The sequence below is a fragment of the Crinia signifera genome, chromosome 4 (genome assembly GCF_055691185.1).
Source record: "Crinia signifera chromosome 4, ASM5569118v1, whole genome shotgun sequence".
Classification (NCBI taxonomy): Eukaryota; Metazoa; Chordata; class Amphibia; order Anura; family Myobatrachidae; genus Crinia; species Crinia signifera.
The window spans coordinates 135,091,698-135,110,130 of record NC_139220.1 but is presented as its reverse complement, the minus strand read 5'-3'; the positions used below and the strand labels follow the sequence as shown (position 1 = coordinate 135,110,130).

General features: G+C 39.2%; 1 protein-coding gene across 1 annotated transcript in view; it reads right to left on the bottom strand.

The window, feature by feature from the left end:
• TBC1D15 (TBC1 domain family member 15) overlaps window positions 1-18,433 on the bottom strand; it is a 119,539-nt gene that overhangs the window by 16,185 nt on the left and 84,921 nt on the right. The gene's annotated exons all lie outside the window — the stretch shown is intronic.

Below are 18,433 nucleotides of genomic sequence, written 5' to 3'. Positions count from 1 at the left end.
AATGAGTAATAGAACCTTGTAGAGCCTGTACAGATATCAAATCCAGCATTATCCACACAATGTTATGGCATGCTGCCATTATCTGATTTGGGTACTAGTGGCACATTTTAAATCTGGAGCTTTAAAATGAGAATGCAATCCTACGATCTCATAATCATATTCCAGGTTCAAAATCTCTCAACTCATGTCTCCATCTCCAAGATAACTCAGAAGGCTTTGACACAAGGAAGAAATTTAATGTTAGGATTTATTATTTGTTATCAGTTATTTACATAGCGCACACATATTCCATAGCGCTTCACAGAGAATATTTGAACATACACTTCAGTCCCTGCCCCAGGGGAGCTTACAATCTATATTCCTTTACCACATGTAAACGCGCACACACATTTATTCTAGAGGTAATTTTTGTTGGGAGCCAATTAACCTACAAGTATGTTTTTGGGTTGTGGGAGGTAACCAGAGTACCCAGAGGAAACCCAAGTAAGTACGGGTAGAATATACAAATTCCGCACAGTTAGAGCCATGGTGGGAATTGAACCCATGACCTCAGCGCTGTGAGGCAGTAATGCTAACCATTACACCATCCATACTGCCACTTTGTGTATGTTTTCAGAGAAGTCTCTATTTTCGTAAGATTTTTGTTTTCTAATAGTAATGGCGGTACTTGTTTCCTAGCACGGCGCCCATCTCGTTGATTGTATGCCTTAAGTTTAAGGTACTTAAGGCATACAATCAACGCGATGGACCCGATTTTGTGTCAATCACCAGCTAATTTGCCGGTGAAAGACAAAATCGGGTTGATCGCGTCCATCGCGGCCCCTAATAAGGGGCCGCGATGCGACCGGCGCGATCAACCCGATTTTTCCATAGGGAACAATGTTAATTTTTTTTTTAAGTGAAAATCGGGTTGATCGCGGACCATTATAATGGGCCGCGATGCGATCAACCCGATTTTACATAGGTGACAATGTGAAATGGGCCAATATGGCCCATTTCACATTGAATATGGTTAAAAATGATGTTTAATGCCCCCCCCCCCCCCCCCCATTGTTAACGCCACCCCACTATTGACACCAACCTGAAGCGTGGCGAGTGCAGCGAGCCCGCAAGTGGCGGCGGTACGCGTCCTCCGACCTTTTCATACCCCTACTATCCACGTCAGCGTGGAGTTGTTTCTATATAGTGTGGCGAGCGCAGCAAGCCACGAGCCCGAAGCGTGGCGATCGCAGCGAGGGGATGCGGATACCTGTGAAGCCCTCGAGGGGACGCGGATACCTGTGAAGGTATCCGCGTCCCCTCGCTGCGCTCGCCACACTATATAAAATCAACTCCACGCCGACGTGGATAGTAGGGGTATGAAAAGGTCGGAGGACGCGTACCGCCGCCCCTCGTGGGCTCGCTGCGCTCGCCACGCTTCGGGTTGGAGTCAATAGTGGGGTGGCGTTAACAATGGGGAGGGGGCATTTGAAACATGAGGGGGGGTTTAGTATTAAAATGGGGGGTTTTGGGGCTTTTTACATTGAAATCAATGTAAAATCAGGTCTCAGGGACCAATTTACATTGATTCCAATGTAAAAATCGGGTCGATCGCATCGCATGCGATTTGGTTGGCATGCGATGCGATGGACCCGATACAATCAAAATCGGTGGCGACGTGCTAGGAAACAAGTACCGTAATGGCATATGCTTTCTATAAAGATTCCAATCAATTTGGATCTGTTCTTTATATGTAGATTCCCTAACATGCATAGCTAGCATTGTGGACTGCATGGCGACATTTTGTAGGAGCCCTGTCTAAATGCTTCTGGAGAGACACCTCTCTGCAGCAGCTGCTAATTTTACTATATACCCTAAAATAGTGCCTTACTTTATTTCCTGAACCAAAGTAGTACCCTAGTTAATTAAATGCACCATAGTAGTATCCTAGTTCACACAATTTCACATTGTAGGGCTGCCTGTATACATTATGCAACATAGTAGCCACAATTCTAGTTATGACATACAGTGTCTCCAGTTCATAGAATTATGCCACATTATAATGCCCTTCAGTTCACTTTAAACCACATTACAATTAGCAGTTCCAGGGGCATATATAGATATATAGCATGCCCCAAATCAAAACTTTCTTAGCTATCCTATGTACCACACAATGATGAAAAATGTATATAGCACACCACATGTAGCATTGACAGGGAAGGTGAGCCATCTCAGCTCTGGGCCTCCCTGCACCTATTGGACTGAAATTCCAGATGTTCTGTTTTCTAATATAGGACTTCCCACTAATAATGCAGCTCCTTCTCTTTGTGTTGTTCACATGGACACCACTGTCTGTGTTTGGTGTAGATCTTTTGTTTAGTTCATGTGGGCAGGGTTCTATTGGAATCCTTGTCTGTTACACAGCAATCAAAAAGGGACAATACTGAAATAAGTTCTAAGTTATAGAATTTGATCTGATAATTAAGGGATTATGGAGTGTCATTAACTTTGTGTTGACTGTACAGGTTCTACCTCATTAGGATGCTTCAGTAGAAGGTACTTCTAGTGATGAAAGACCAGTGCTGCTAGTAAAACTGATCATTTTTAAGGAGAATTAGATCCTAGATTGAGATGGCGGTGGTAAAGTATCATGGCAAGCAGGAGGTGATAGAGCTGGTGAAGTAGCAGGAAAATAATCTTCAGGACTGCTTAGCTGATTAGGTGGATAGCTACCAAACGCATACGCAAAAGATGTTTTGCTGGTGGTCAATGGTTGCTGCATAATTTAACCCTCTCTCATACATTCAGTTTTGTCTTCCTTGCTTATACATCTTTCATGCATACTCTGGACCACTTATTAAAATACGAACTGATTCTAAAAATACAGCAGAATTCTTTTTAAAAATGAATTGCAAGATTCATTATGAGAAGAAGGGGGGGGGGGGGGAATGCGCAAATATGAGTGGACAAATTCAACTCGTATTGCACAGTTATTCTGGCGCTGTTATATATCAAATATAGAAAATATATGTAATATATATTACACCATAAATGTGGTTCAATATAATTGATCCACTGCTGCTGCAGATGGCTTTATATGAGTTGGCTAGAGCTCATAAGGAAAACGTCAAAGAAATATGGGGTTTAAAACCACTTTGCGCTGCTAGTGGATGAATGTTATAGGATACCACCGGACAGAATGATACTGGACACACTGTTCAATATTTAAGATAATTTATAGAGAAAAATATAAAAATGATACATATATCAAAAAAGGACATAAATTACAACATAGATTCATATAATAGTATACAATGTTAAAAGCATTAATCTATATGGCCATGTGTAGGTCACGTTTGCAAACTAATATGTGTGGAAATACTCCGGAGTATATTGGTGATGAGGATTAGTAGCAGTCATTCATAGCAGTTTGAATGCATAAGCAGGAGAGGGGAGGAGGAGAGGGGTGAGGATATGGGAAGCAGGTTAGCCAGCGGCACAATCAGATGTAGCTCAGTCAATTCAAGCTTAAACAGCAGGTTAGTGCGAAGCTGAAAGGTATGCAATAGATCTCACCCTCCGTTGATATGTTTGAGGGGATACGTGTATCGGGGAGCTTCTGATGGTAATTGGCTCAACCCGACCCCAGTGCAGAGATAATGCGGGGAGCTTGTTGGGTCTTACCGCTCAACCCGGGATCCAGTAGTAGATGTATATGCCCAGAAATCGTCCGGTACGGGCGGCTGTAATGGAAGCCAGATAGCGGAGGGGAGCGGGAGGGGAACCTCGACCGCCAGATGGTATTCACTCGCTGCTGCCAGATGACGGTGGATCACAAAGATTTTCAAAGGACCGCGGCAGACCAGCTCGTGTGATGGGCGGTGGGAAGGGAGACACGGAGGTTTGCAGACGTGACGTGACCAGTGACGTCGACGCGTTTCTTCTCAGGAGGCGGAGACTTTTTCAAGACGGATAGATGTTCCTTCTAAATGTTGGTATTTATTGGATATCAAGCGCTTGTATAACCAATGGAGGCATTGAATCGCATGTGCAGTCATTAACAATATACCAAGCAAGTGTGTCCAGTAATGAGACATTTATATCGCAAAATAATTAAAACTAGTGCATATATAACGAACATATGAATAACCAGTACTCAAAAACGATCTATTGTTAACATTTTCTCGTTTTTCAAAAATAGTAAAATAATCGCATTTAAAGGGGTAAACACAATATGTGATAAAATCGGCGAGAGGTAAACCTATTATCGTTCCACAAGATAAACAAGAGGAGTTTTTTGTAGTTGCAGTCGTAATTACATAGAGCAGAAGGTAGTAGGGAAGATATATATAAGTCGAACAGAGGTTTTTGATACCAGAGATATAAACTTATTTCATTTTATTTTATTTTATTTTATTTTGATTATAATTATTAGAAAAAAAAATATATATAGAAAACCTAGGTATCATAACTAAAATTAGTGAAAAAATATAATAAGTAGAAGATCAAGACACCAGATTATATACAGTAAGTAAACACAATAAAAACAGTTATTATTTTATTTTAATGGAAATGTTTTTGTTCTGAATTATGAACGTCATATAGTACAGAAGACCATTATATAAGGAGGGTATCCATGAATAATTGATTAGTGTTATATGGCTCTAAATCCGTGGGAACCAGGGGGAGTCCGGTCTGCAAACCCATGACGTCATGGGGGGATTAACCCCGACCAAGCATCATGGGTAGACCACATTCCCCCCGGCCCGCACGGAGTAGAGACTCAAAATATAGAAACATAGGATAGAGATTGTCAATCGAAAAGGGAACAGTAAGCCATATACAAAAGCACCATTAATCCATACAGGTAAGATCTAACGCTTCATTTAAGCCCTGTGGATTAAGTGTGTCTAATTTAAATATCCAAGAGGTTTCGGCCAGACACAATTTGGTAAATTGGTCGCCACCTCTTTTGGTAATGGGGATATGTTCTATTGCTGTTATGGTGAGACCCCCGGGGTCACTGTCATGATGTTTGGAGAAGTGACGAGGGATACTGTGATTTAGAAGTTTTTTTAGAATGTTGGTCCTATGCTCTCTAAAGCGAGTTTTTATGCTGCGGGTGGTTCTCCCAACATACTGCAGTTTGCAGGGACACTCAAGGAGATAGACACAATATGTTGTGTCGCAATTAATAAATTGTTTTAAAGAAAAAATACTTTTATTATGAAATGATGTTATGTTTTTAGCTTTATTTACCATATGTTTACATGTGAGATAGATATTTTTATTACATCTAAAATTTCCAGGAGGTTTATTGGGGATCCAGGTGTTCATGGATGTTGAAGGAAGTGAGGGTAGTAAACTTGGAGCTATTTGGTCTTTTAAGTTCCTGTTTCTCCTGAAAACTACTTTGGGTTTCTCTAGGGTACCTTTCAATACTTTATCGTAATTTAAAATTTCTAAATTTTTTAGTATTATCTTTTTTATGTTATGGGATTCTTTATTGTATTTTGAAATAAACACTAGGGATTGGTATTCATTCTTTTTACTCTCCAGAGGTTTCTTGTTATTTTTAAGTAAATTTACACGTTGTACTTTTGCTACAGTTTCAACTGCCTCTTCCAAAAGTCTATCGGGGTAACCCCTTCTTCTAAAATGATCAAGCATTGATACAGATTGGGACTGAAAGTCTGAGTCTTTAGTGCAATTGCGGCGGAGACGCAATAGTTGATTTTTAGGGATATTGCGGATCCACGGTTTATAGTGTCCGCTATTGTAGTGTAAGTAATTGTTTGTCCCTACTGGTTTGAGATAATTATTGGATATAAGGAGTCCATCATGGACAGAGAACGCAATATCCAGGAAATTAATAGATGTGAAACTGAAAGTGTGAGTGAAGGTGAGGTTATAGGAATTGTGGTTGAGATGATTAACGAATTCAAGGGCCGTTTCTTGACCCCCTCTCCATATAATGAAGAGGTCGTCAATGAAACGGCCATAGAGGACCAGGTTCTCTCTATACGGGCCGCCCCATATAAGTTCTTCTTCGAGGCGGCCCATATAGAGGTTGGCAAAGCTAGGTGCAAACCTGGTCCCCATGGCCGTTCCGAGTAATTGAAGGTAATGGTGATCCTCAAAAATAAAATGGTTGTGAGTAAGGATAAATAAAATGGAATCCAAAATGAACTGTTTCCTGGGTGCAGAAATAGTGACATCCCGTTCCAAGTAATAATTAATAGCTTCAATCCCCTGGGTGTGTGGAATGTTAGTGTAGAGTGCCTGGACATCCAGTGTGAGAAAGGCCCACCCTTCAGTCCAGGACAACTCATGTGTAAGATTCAGTACGTGAGTAGTGTCTTTAATGTGCGAAGGGAGTGACGTGACAATGGGTTGGAGATGGGAATCAACAAAGTGGGATAAATTAGATGTGAGGGAACCCACGCCCGAAATAATGGGTCTACCAGGGGGTGCTGTGAGGTGTTTGTGAATTTTGGGTAAAAAGTAAAATGTGGGGGTGATGGGGTGAAAAGGAAATAAGAAAAGTGATTCTTCCCTGGATATTGCGTTCTGTACTTCAGCATTAGCAAGTAAATCCTTAAATAAAGATTGGTATTGGAGAGTGGGGTTAGATGGAAGTAACGTATAGTAATGTTTATCATTTAATTGTCTAAGGGCCTCAGTAGTATAGGCATCCCTATCCATTACTACCACCCCACCTCCTTTGTCCGCCTGTTTCACTACAATTGACAGATCTTTTTTAAGAGTGTTCAATGCTTGACGTTCTAGTTTACTAAGGTTATCTTTACCCGATAAGTTGTTCTTTTTCTTTTTGGAATTGACAGCACACAATTGTTTAAAGTCATCTAAGGTCTTATTATAGAAAATGGTTATAGCTGAGCTTTTTTGGTCTAGTGGAAAAAAGTTGGATTTCTTTTTAAAGCGAGGATGAGGTTTAGGGTCTGTTATTGTGTTGATATTGAAGGTTTCTACTTCTTCCATATTATTTTCGTTTAGGAGAGATTCAAGGGTTAGAAGAGAGGGCAGATCGTTGTCATCCAGAATTACAGGCAAAATGTCTGTATCTGAATTCATAGAATTAAGTGTTTTGGTGGCAAAGTATCTTTTCCTGCATAGATCCCTAGTAAAACGATTGAGGTCCACGAAGAGATCAAAGATATTGGGGTCCTGTATGGGTGCAAAATTCAGACCCTTACATAACAGTGATTTTTGGGTGTTGTTTAAAACTTGTTTACTTAAATTAAATATTGCTGATGTATCTATTTTAATCTGGGCTTTCTGAGGTCTCTTGCGTCCTCCTCTTCTGCCCCTCCTTCTCGGGATCGTTTTGGGGTATGATGGGTTAACAGCTCGTATGGGTTGTAATCTTTCCAGGAACCCTTCTGAAAAACCTGATCTTTTTTGTTGTTCCTATAATTAGGGGTGGGCTCAGCTGATTGCTGATGGGAAGACCTATTTTCTCTTATGTTGGTATTAAGACTATTGTTATGTCTTTTTTCAACATAATTGTAATTGGGTCTATCCCTATAGGAGTTGTATCTTTCCCTACCTCTTGAATGGGAGGTTTTCCTTTGGTAATATGTAGGTCTTTGAACATATGTTGAGGGAGTGTCTATAATGGGCATGATATTAGAATTAGTCTTGTGATATGTTCTTACTATACCCTTCTGGTAGTCGTTTTGATCTCTATCCCATTTCCTTCTTTTATTTGTCAATAGTTCCTTTTCAAAGCGTTCTACTCTATTATTCACTTGTTCGTCTCTTTCTTTGAATGATGGGTTGTCCTTAAATGGCAACAACTCATCCTTCAATCTATCAATTTTTGTTATAGTCTTAGTGACCATTTCCTCTCTGTATTGTATGAGTGTTCTCATCAGAGCGAATGAGCAATTGTCCAGTGTCTCATTCCATTTACTTAACAATTCAGGGTGATCATTTATGGATAGGTGTTTAAAAATCCTTAAACCCCTTGGGATGACTTTGGCATCCAAATATTTCTGTAGGGAAACACTATCCCACCAATTTCTCATTTCATCCTTTAGTGAGTCTTCTAAATTGAGAAATAATTTATTCATATCAGGGTTTGAGCTGGACACTTGCTCTTCGCTCCTTGAGTTCATATTAAACGAAGACAGATAACATTCTCTTCTAGATTTGCGATCGTTATAACATTTGAAATCGTTCATTCTGTCAAGTGGAATAATATGTTGGTATTAAAATAAAAATGATAAATCAGCTGCACAGAAATTTTAGCAAAAAACTGAAGAAGAAGAAGGGGGGGGGGGAATGCGCAAATATGAGTGGACAAATTCAACTCGTATTGCACAGTTATTCTGGCGCTGTTATATATCAAATATAGAAAATATATGTAATATATATTACACCATAAATGTGGTTCAATATAATTGATATGCTGCTGCAGATGGCTTTATATGAGTTGGCTAGAGCTCATAAGGAAAACGTCAAAGAAATATGGGGTTTAAAACCACTTTGCGCTGCTAGTGGATGAATGTTATAGGATACCACCGGACAGAATGATACTGGACACACTGTTCAATATTTAAGTAAATTTATAGAGAAAAATATAAAAATGATACATATATCAAAAAAGGACATAAATTACAACATAGATTCATATAATAGTATACAATGTTAAAAGCATTAATCTATATGGCCATGTGTAGGTCACGTTTGCAAACTAATATGTGTGGAAATACTCCGGAGTATATTGGTGATGAGGATTAGTAGCAGTCATTCATAGCAGTTTGAATGCATAAGCAGGAGAGGGGAGGAGGAGAGGGGTGAGGATATGGGAAGCAGGTTAGCCAGCGGCACAATCAGATGTAGCTCAGTCAATTCAAGCTTAAACAGCAGGTTAGTGCGAAGCTGAAAGGTATGCAATATATCTCACCCTCCGTTGATATGTTTGAGGGGATACGTGTATCGGGGAGCTTCTGATGGTAATTGGCTCAACCCCACCACAGTGCAGAGATAATGCGGGGAGCTTGTTGGGTCTTACCACTTACCGGACTCCTTATATCCAATAATTATCTCAAACCAGTAGGGACAAACAATTACTTACACTACAATAGCGGACACTATAAACCGTGGATCCGCAATATCCCTAAAAATCAACTATTGCGTCTCCGCCGCAATTGCACTAAAGATTCAGACTTTCAGTCCCAATCTGTATCAATGCTTGATCATTTTAGAAGAAGGGGTTACCCCGATAGACTTTTGGAAGAGGCAGTTGAAACTGTAGCAAAAGTACAACGTGTAAATTTACTTAAAAATAACAAGAAACCTCTGGAGAGTAAAAAGAATGAATACCAATCCCTAGTGTTTATTTCAAAATACAATAAAGAATCCCATAACATAAAAAAGATAATACTAAAAAATTTAGAAATTTTAAATTACGATAAAGTATTGAAAGGTACCCTAGAGAAACCCAAAGTAGTTTTCAGGAGAAACAGGAACTTAAAAGACCAAATAGCTCCAAGTTTACTACCCTCACTTCCTTCAACATCCATGAACACCTGGATCCCCAATAAACCTCCTGGAAATTTTAGATGTAATAAAAATATCTGTCTCACATGTAAACATATGGTAAATAAAGCTAAAAACATAACATCATTTCATAATAAAAGTATTTTTTCTTTAAAACAATTTATTAATTGCGACACAACATATTGTGTCTATCTCCTTGAGTGTCCCTGCAAACTGCAGTATGTTGGGAGAACCACCCGCAGCATAAAAACTCGCTTTAGAGAGCATAGGACCAACATTCTAAAAAAACTTCTAAATCACAGTATCCCTCGTCACTTCTCCAAACATCATGACAGTGACCCCGGGGGTCTCACCATAACAGCAATAGAACATGTCCCCATTACCAAAAGAGGTGGCGACCGATTTACCAAATTGTGTCTGGCCGAAACCTCTTGGATATTTAAGTTAGACACACTTAATCCACAGGGCTTAAATGAAGCGTTAGATCTTACCTGTATGGATTAATGGTGCTTTTGTATATGGCTTACTGTTCCCTTTTCGATTGACAATCTCTATCCTATGTTTCTATATTTTGAGTCTCTACTCCGTGCGGGCCGGGGGGAATGTGGTCTACCCATGATGCTTGGTCGGGGTTAATCCCCCCATGACGTCATGGGTTTGCAGACCGGACTCCCCCTGGTTCCCACGGATTTAGAGCCATATAACACTAATCAATTATTCATGGATACCCTCCTTATATAATGGTCTTCTGTACTATATGACGTTCATAATTCAGAACAAAAACATTTCCATTAAAATAAAATAATAACTGTTTTTATTGTGTTTACTTACTGTATATAATCTGGTGTCTTGATCTTCTACTTATTATATTTTTTCACTAATTTTAGTTATGATACCTAGGTTTTCTATATATATTTTTTTTTCTAATAATTATAATCAAAATAAAATAAAATAAAATAAAATAAAATGAAATAAGTTTATATCTCTGGTATCAAAAACCTCTGTTCGACTTATATATATCTTCCCTACTACCTTCTGCTCTATGTAATTACGACTGCAACTACAAAAAACTCCTCTTGTTTATCTTGTGGAACGATAATAGGTTTACCTCTCTCCGATTTTATCACATATTGTGTTTACCCCTTTAAATGCGATTATTTTACTATTTTTGAAAAACGAGAAAATGTTAACAATAGATCGTTTTTGAGTACTGGTTATTCATATGTTCGTTATATAATTATTTTGCGATATAAATGTCTCATTACTGGACACACTTGCTTGGTATATTGTTAATGACTGCACATGCGATTCAATGCCTCCATTGGTTAAACAAGCGCTTGATATCCAATAAATACCAACATTTAGAAGGAACATCTATCCGTCTTGAAAAAGTCTCCGCCTCCTGAGACGAAACGCGTCGACGTCACTGGTCACGTCACGTCTGCAAACCTCCGTGTCTCCCTTCCCACCGCCCATCACACGAGCTGGTCTGCCGCGGTCCTTTGAAAATCTTTGTGATCCACCGTCATCTGGCAGCAGCGAGTGAATACCATCTGGCGGTCGAGGTTCCCCTCCCGCTCCCCTCCGCTATCTGGCTTCCATTACAGCCGCCCGTACCGGACGATTTCTGGGCATATACATCTAATACTGGATCCCGGGTTGAGCGGTAAGACCCAACAAGCTCCCCGCATTATCTCTGCACTGTGGTCGGGTTGAGCCAATTACCATCAGAAGCTCCCCGATACACGTATCCCCTCAAACATATAAACGGAGGGTGAGATATATTGCATACCTTTCAGCTTCGCACTAACCTGCTGTTTAAGCTTGAATTGACTGAGCTACATCTGATTGTGCCGCTGGCTAACCTGCTTCCCATATCCTCACCCCTCTCCTCCTCCCCTCTCCTGCTTATGCATTCAAACTGCTATGAATGACTGCTACTAATCCTCATCACCAATATACTCCGGAGTATTTCCACACATATTAGTTTGCAAACGTGACCTACACATGGCCATATAGATTAATGCTTTTAACATTGTATACTATTATATGAATCTATGTTGTAATTTATGTCCTTTTTTGATATATGTATCATTTTTATATTTTTCTCTATAAATTTACTTAAATATTGAACAGTGTGTCCAGTATCATTCTGTCCGGTGGTATCCTATAACATTCATCCACTAGCAGCGCAAAGTGGTTTTAAACCCCAAGATTCATTATGAACCTAATAATTCCTGGCTCAGAATGTCAATCATGCACATTTAGGCATGAATATAGGCTCTTTAGGCCCTATATAAAACATGGTCCTGGTCCACTGCTGAAAATACCTGTAATATGATCTAGAAAATATTTACTGTTACCTTTCACACACAAGCATTTTATGGGATAACAGCTTGAAACACCTGCCCTATATTATACTAGTCTTAAGGCCCGTCCAATGGACGGGCAAAAGTTTATGCTTATGCAATTCTTGTTCCACCTACCCTTCCAGAAACTGCTGTAGCATGCACAGCAAGGGTCCAAACTATTCACCTTCCCTTCCCAGCCACAGCAGGGGAGAAGCTGCTGCAGCAGCCAGAGCAAGTCTCCAACTATCCACCTTCCCTTGCCAATCACAACAGAGCAGAAGCTGCTACAGCAGCCAGAGAAAGTCTACAACTATCCACTGACCCTTTCCAACCACAGCAGAGCAGGAGCTGCTGCTGCGGGTACAGAAGATCTCCAAAACTTTCAATGAATAAGCAAACAATCAAGAGAAAAAAATAACTGACGGGATTGATCTCACATGGATTTCACAACGATATTTACAGTGTTCATTTCACAGACCACTCTGCCAATGAGTCGCTTATTAATTTCAGTTCGTCAAAAGTTTTGTAAAGTGAAAAGGTTTTTCATTTAATGGACCCTTATAGGCCTTTAAGGGTCTACTTTAGGGAGTCTGTTTATTGTGTTGTCTTCAGAAAGTCATAAGCTTTCCAACGACATATCGCAATGCATGAAGACTACAGAAATAGCATGGACCCTCATGACAGCACCTTTAAGGGCTTATTCGATTGAACCCATCTACGAACTTAGATCAACCCTTAAGATGATAAGGTAGTGTGCAAACTTTGAAGACTATTAGCGTTTGAAAATTATCATGGAACAACCAATTATACTATGTAGATTCACAAATCCAGTGAAATGCAGTTCCATAGTTTCCTTCATTAGTCGTCTACTGTTTGTCCTATATCTTCTGGAGAACAGTGTCTTTGTGTATCTGGGAACCCTTTAATTATACCGTGCTATCTGTGAAAGGACCCTAAACAGGTTGAGTATCCCGTATCCAAATATCCATTATCCAAATTAGAACTGACAGGTGACCTCACAGGTGCACCAACCTACCGGGAGGGGGGGGGGGGCGAGGGGGTCTTCCCTGCAAGGTTTATGGCCAACCCACCCCATCGTGTAGACAGCTGTGATGAGATTTCATGATTACGACATTGCACAAGACAAATATAGAAAGTCAAATCTAATAGACTTCAATGCAATTGGAAACGATTGTCTGAAATATCGGCACACATTTAAAGCACACCAATGGTTATAATCTAAGTCCTTAAATATGGAGAAAAAAAAACTTCTGCAGTAATTGAATAGAGTCAATTTACAATTAGTTTTATCTAATATAATAAAAAAAAGTTCCTGCCACTATATAATTATAAACATGTACAAATAGGCATTCTTAGTGGTACAGTATAGAATAACTTCAATATTGAAAATAAACCATGTTAAGTCTAAAAATGTAATCCAGTTATTTCTGTAAAGGTTTTGCCATTTACAAACATGGCATTTTATGTAAGAATATATATTTATTTATTCTTGCTTTAGCTTATGGATTCGTCATGAACAGGCAAATAAGAAGAGGAAAAGAGATATAAGACATTACCGTCACAGCTGAACACTTTGCTACAAAGAGGAGGATTTGAATGTCAGCCTGATAATATCTCAACAATCAATTTCTCATTACAGCAGAAGTGATCTGGATAAATCATCCCAGTATGGTGTTTAACACATGCTTGTCTGGAAGGCTTAAGAGACACACTAAAGCACTTGTGTATAATTAGCCAGTAAGCCCCTCCAGCATTGAAAGTATTAACAGATGACAGACCGGATGAAAGGAAACATGCATAACATTCATGCTACTCCATCTTCTAAAGCATTAGACCAATGCGCTAATTAAGTGTAGCAACCAAACTAACAAGAACAAAATAATACTTATGCCAAAGTGACTAGGATTTTATTTTTCAATATAAAATGAACAGAAGTGAGATTTAAATATTTCAGAAACCGTTAATATTTTAGAAAATAGAACATAAGTTGATCTCTGGGACTAATTTACTGTTAAAAAAATAAATAAAAAAAGTATACAGGGGAATTAAAATCATCAACCTAATATGCTATTGTTCACCCATATGTCACTGAGGTATGAACTCTACAAGGAAACTCTGAAAATTTGTCCTGTGGTATCAGAACCTTTATCTTGTGTAAGTTTTGAGGTGGAGCTGTTTCGGATTGGGCTTTATGCCCCAACATATGCTGCCGATGCTCGTTTGGCTTGAGATTAATTCAATTTGGAGACCAGATCAAGAACTTGAAATTTTCATTATGTTCTCGAATAAGCTGTGCAGTTGCCAGGACACATTATGATAATGAAAGAGGCAACTTTCTCTGTACATACTGTAACAATGAAAGAATTTACCTTAGTGGTATCACAATGATGCTAAAATAGGTTTTATGTAATAGATTATAAATTACTTGAATTAGTGTTTCCATGCAAATCATTGGCCAAAGCATCACATTACGTCCACCAGATTGCTTTCTTACCACAATGCATCCTGGTGACGTATGCTCCTTAGGTAAATGGCACACAAGCACCTTGCCAACCATACAGCATGAAGCAACAGAAAACAGGATTCATCTGACCAAGTGAGCATATACCATTGATCCAAGGTCCAGTTCTGAAACTGTACTGTAGATGCTGTTAATTGTAGACAGAGATCAGCCTGGACACAGTCATGCCTTTGACCTTTAAAATGTTTGGCAATTGCACCACGATAGCCTATCTGTTGGTTTGAACAACATGGAATAACCTTTGTTGACCTGTTGGTATCCCACAAGCCTTGCTTCTTTTTTTTTTAAATGCTCTCACCTAGTAATTTGCATAAAATGATCTGGTTCTTATCAAAGTCACACAGGTCTGTATACCTGGCAAAATCTTAAACATTCAACATGCAGATTATGAGTACTTAATGTTCGCTTACCACCTAATACAGGGTGCAGCAGAAATGACTCCCACATTTCAACAGGGGATTTAAAAAAAAAATGGAACAAGGTATCACCAACAACTTTTTATTTCCCAAATGAAGATATAAAAAGGTTATTTTACTTTAAGTTTTAAAAATCATATCGTCCAAATGGTGGCCTTGACGGCTGATACACATTTGGAGCCATTCTCGGAAGTCTTCCATCACTCTCACTACCATATCGGGCAAAATTCCTTCAATGCCTTCTTAAATGGCCTCCTTTAGTGGGTCCACTGACAGAGGACGATGTTTGAAAACATCAGCCTTGAGGTACCCCACAGAAAAAATTTACACAGACTTTAATTAAGCAAGCACGGTGGCTACGGAACTGCCTCCTCGCGGAAGGACACCACTTGACCTGGGACCATCTCCTATAAAATTTTGCGTGGACAACGTGCTGTATGGGCCCTAGCTTTATCCTGTTGGAACCAGAAGTCTTCTAGATTGTGTTCTTCCTCATACTCTTTAATTTTCAGGTGCAAAAAAATCTCCAACATGTCGCAGTATTGATTGGAATTCGCAGTAACTGTGGCTCCACCCTTTAAAAATGTAAGGCTCAATGACACCTATAGACGACACACCACACGTCCACTTTTGGGCTGTGAAGAGGTTGTGCATGGAGTTTTCAAGGGTTTTCAGCAGCCTTAAATTGTGTTTGTTCACTGTACCAGAAAGGTGGAAATGGGCTTCATTGCTACTCCACAGAATGCCAGTGGGAGGCACAGCTGCGAGGATCCCATTACAGCAATCCATACGTCTTCCCCAGTCTGCTGGAGACAATTCCTGACCAATCATAATCTTGTATCGGTGTAAATGAAGGTCAATATGCAAACTTCACCTTACAGTTCTTTCCGAAATCGGGAGAGCTGAGGCATGCTTCCGTGCTGAAAGCGATGGAGACAGCTTAATCAAAGCGCTCACTGCAGCAATGTTTTCGGGTGTTCTCACGTTTTTGTGACATCTGGGTGGTTTTCTCTTCAGTGCAGATCCTGTTGCTCTTACTCTTTGAACCCCCAGCAAAATTGTTTTCCGGTCTGGAACACTTTCATAAGCACGTAAACCGAGCCACGTGTGAAACGCCCTCTGAATCACAGTTACAAATTCACCATTTTTGAAAAAGCCTCCACGAAACTCGACCATGACCTAGTAATGACTGAAAACTTTATTAAGTACCCTACCTAACGGAATGGACCACACCACTCTACCTGCTTTGGAGACCCACAGTGATTTTACGAAATGTGGAAGTTATTTCTGCCACACCCTGTAGATCCCTTACCTTGAGATGTACCATTGTTATGAGATAGTCAACGTTATTAGCTACACATGTAAGCCGTCAGAATGTTTTGGCTCATGGATCTACAGTATATGATACTCCTACTTTATGCTAATCCTTTTTGCAGTATAAGCAAATTCTAACTGTTCCTATAAGTACATGTCCACAATGATGTCACACCTATCCTTAGGCACTAGTACTGTTTTGTGAATCCATGGAACAAAGGATGGTACTAACAATGCCCAAGAGAAAAGGAAATATTCTGCTGTTGGTTCATTTAAAGATAATAAAAATCATGAGAGCGCACTTAATATTTTTTAAAATGTTTATCGTACTATGAGCTTGATACATGGAAGTATGGTTCAATAAAGAAGTGGATGTACAATACTGTACAACTAGTATGAAAATGCTGGAAGAGGCACCTGAAGAGAAAAGGTGCATCCTAACTAGGGATGGCTATCAGCTGTCACATGTGTCACATGTGACAGCTGTATAGCCAATAAGATCCTGTTTTGAGATCCGAGTACATTCAGATCTACACATCTCTACTTCTAACAGCTTTGTATTAAATAAATTTTCCAGCATCCGCCATCTGTCGGAGTTAACCTTATTCAAACTGGCTGGCTCCTGCCTGCTTGTGACACCAGAAAATCTGTGTCCCCTGGTGTCTGGGAACGCAGGCCAACCACATCCCGCTCCGTCCCCAAATGGCCACAGTATGTTAACACTGCCATTCCAAATAGTCTTTCATTCCAAAAAGCAACCTAAATTCCTGTAGAGGAATGAATACATGTGAACTCTGTGACAAATGTGAAAATTATAAAAATTTATTCGATTTCCTATATAAAGGTAAACATTAAAGGTCTTTATAATGAATACAAATGTTTGATTGGCAATTTTCACCTATTTTGACAGTCACTTGGCACTCAGGGGGTTAATCATCAAAAATGTATTTATGATTTGCATAATTCTGAGCCTTTGTCCTATTTCTCAGAATTTGTACTCCAAGCAAATCTGCTCATAAGCACATCCTCAATTATATATAATCCAACAATAATGTCTAATAAATTCAATAAAGGCTGTTATTAATTATTCACAAAGTATTATATATTCAGTATGAGACACAATAGTTTTGTATAACAATAGTGGATAAAATTATATTATAAATAGCAATATGGAAATGATCACCCTGACAGCGCTAATTAAACATAACAGCACTGCGTATTTTCAGACTGTAGACCATTTCGCATTAACATTCCTACTAAATGGAGAGTTTTAGGTCACAGATATAATTGTTCATAGCATGTGTCCATGGTGCGTCCATAGCATGGTTCATACATAGCAAACATGGGTGGATAATTACTGTAATTATGTAGGGAAGATATATACAGGAATACACAGAATGTACCGCTGTATCGAAACCAGAGATGTTCTCTCACCCGTGTTTTGGTTTTACCCAATGCCTTCTTTGTTGTGGTAATGATTTTGGATTTCATTAAAATGGTCAAAACAAGGTAAAATGTTGTAATTGATTGTACATCACTATTTTAATAGTAAACGATATAATTAGTTATTTTGTTTAATGTGAATGTGACTATATTGTTTGTCAGCGATAATAGCCAGTTCAAGGGATATTGTTGGTGACATCGCATTTTTTTGCCTCTGCCTCTAATGTCTACCCAGCTCAAGATTCATGACTAAAACAGGACATATTTTTTCTACATTATGGTGGAGATTTAGAGATAGGCACTAAAATAGGATAATACTACAGGAGGTGTCAAAGAAAAAAAGAAAGACGCCTTGTGCTGGCACAGATCCAAATGCTGCGTCCAATGATGCAGCATCATATTACATTTGTCACAGTCCTGCTTATCTGAGTAAAGGTGTGGATTTTGACTATTAGGTGTATTGATTTTCTGACTAATATCATTTATATTAGCCCTTCTGAAGGATATTGGTCAAAATATTGGTCAGTGTGTATGCTACCAACTATTATGAGCGGTGCACGTGTCACTCATCAAGATTGTTTGTCAACTGTGCAGGCAGCTCAATTTGGATAGCTTTAAATAAAAAAACAACCTTATAGACTTTAGCTAGATCGTTCAACAAATCGATCAGTGTGTATGATCCACATTTTTCGTCCAGGACACTGGTGAAGTTCAAGGGAAATTGGTTACCAATGTCTTTCAGTACATACATCGTCCAGTGTGTATACACCTTTAGACTATCTTACAATTTGTCCCTAGGCCAAATACATTGTACAGGCGATATAGTCAAGACAGGCTTGCCTGCAGTCTATTTTTCTATG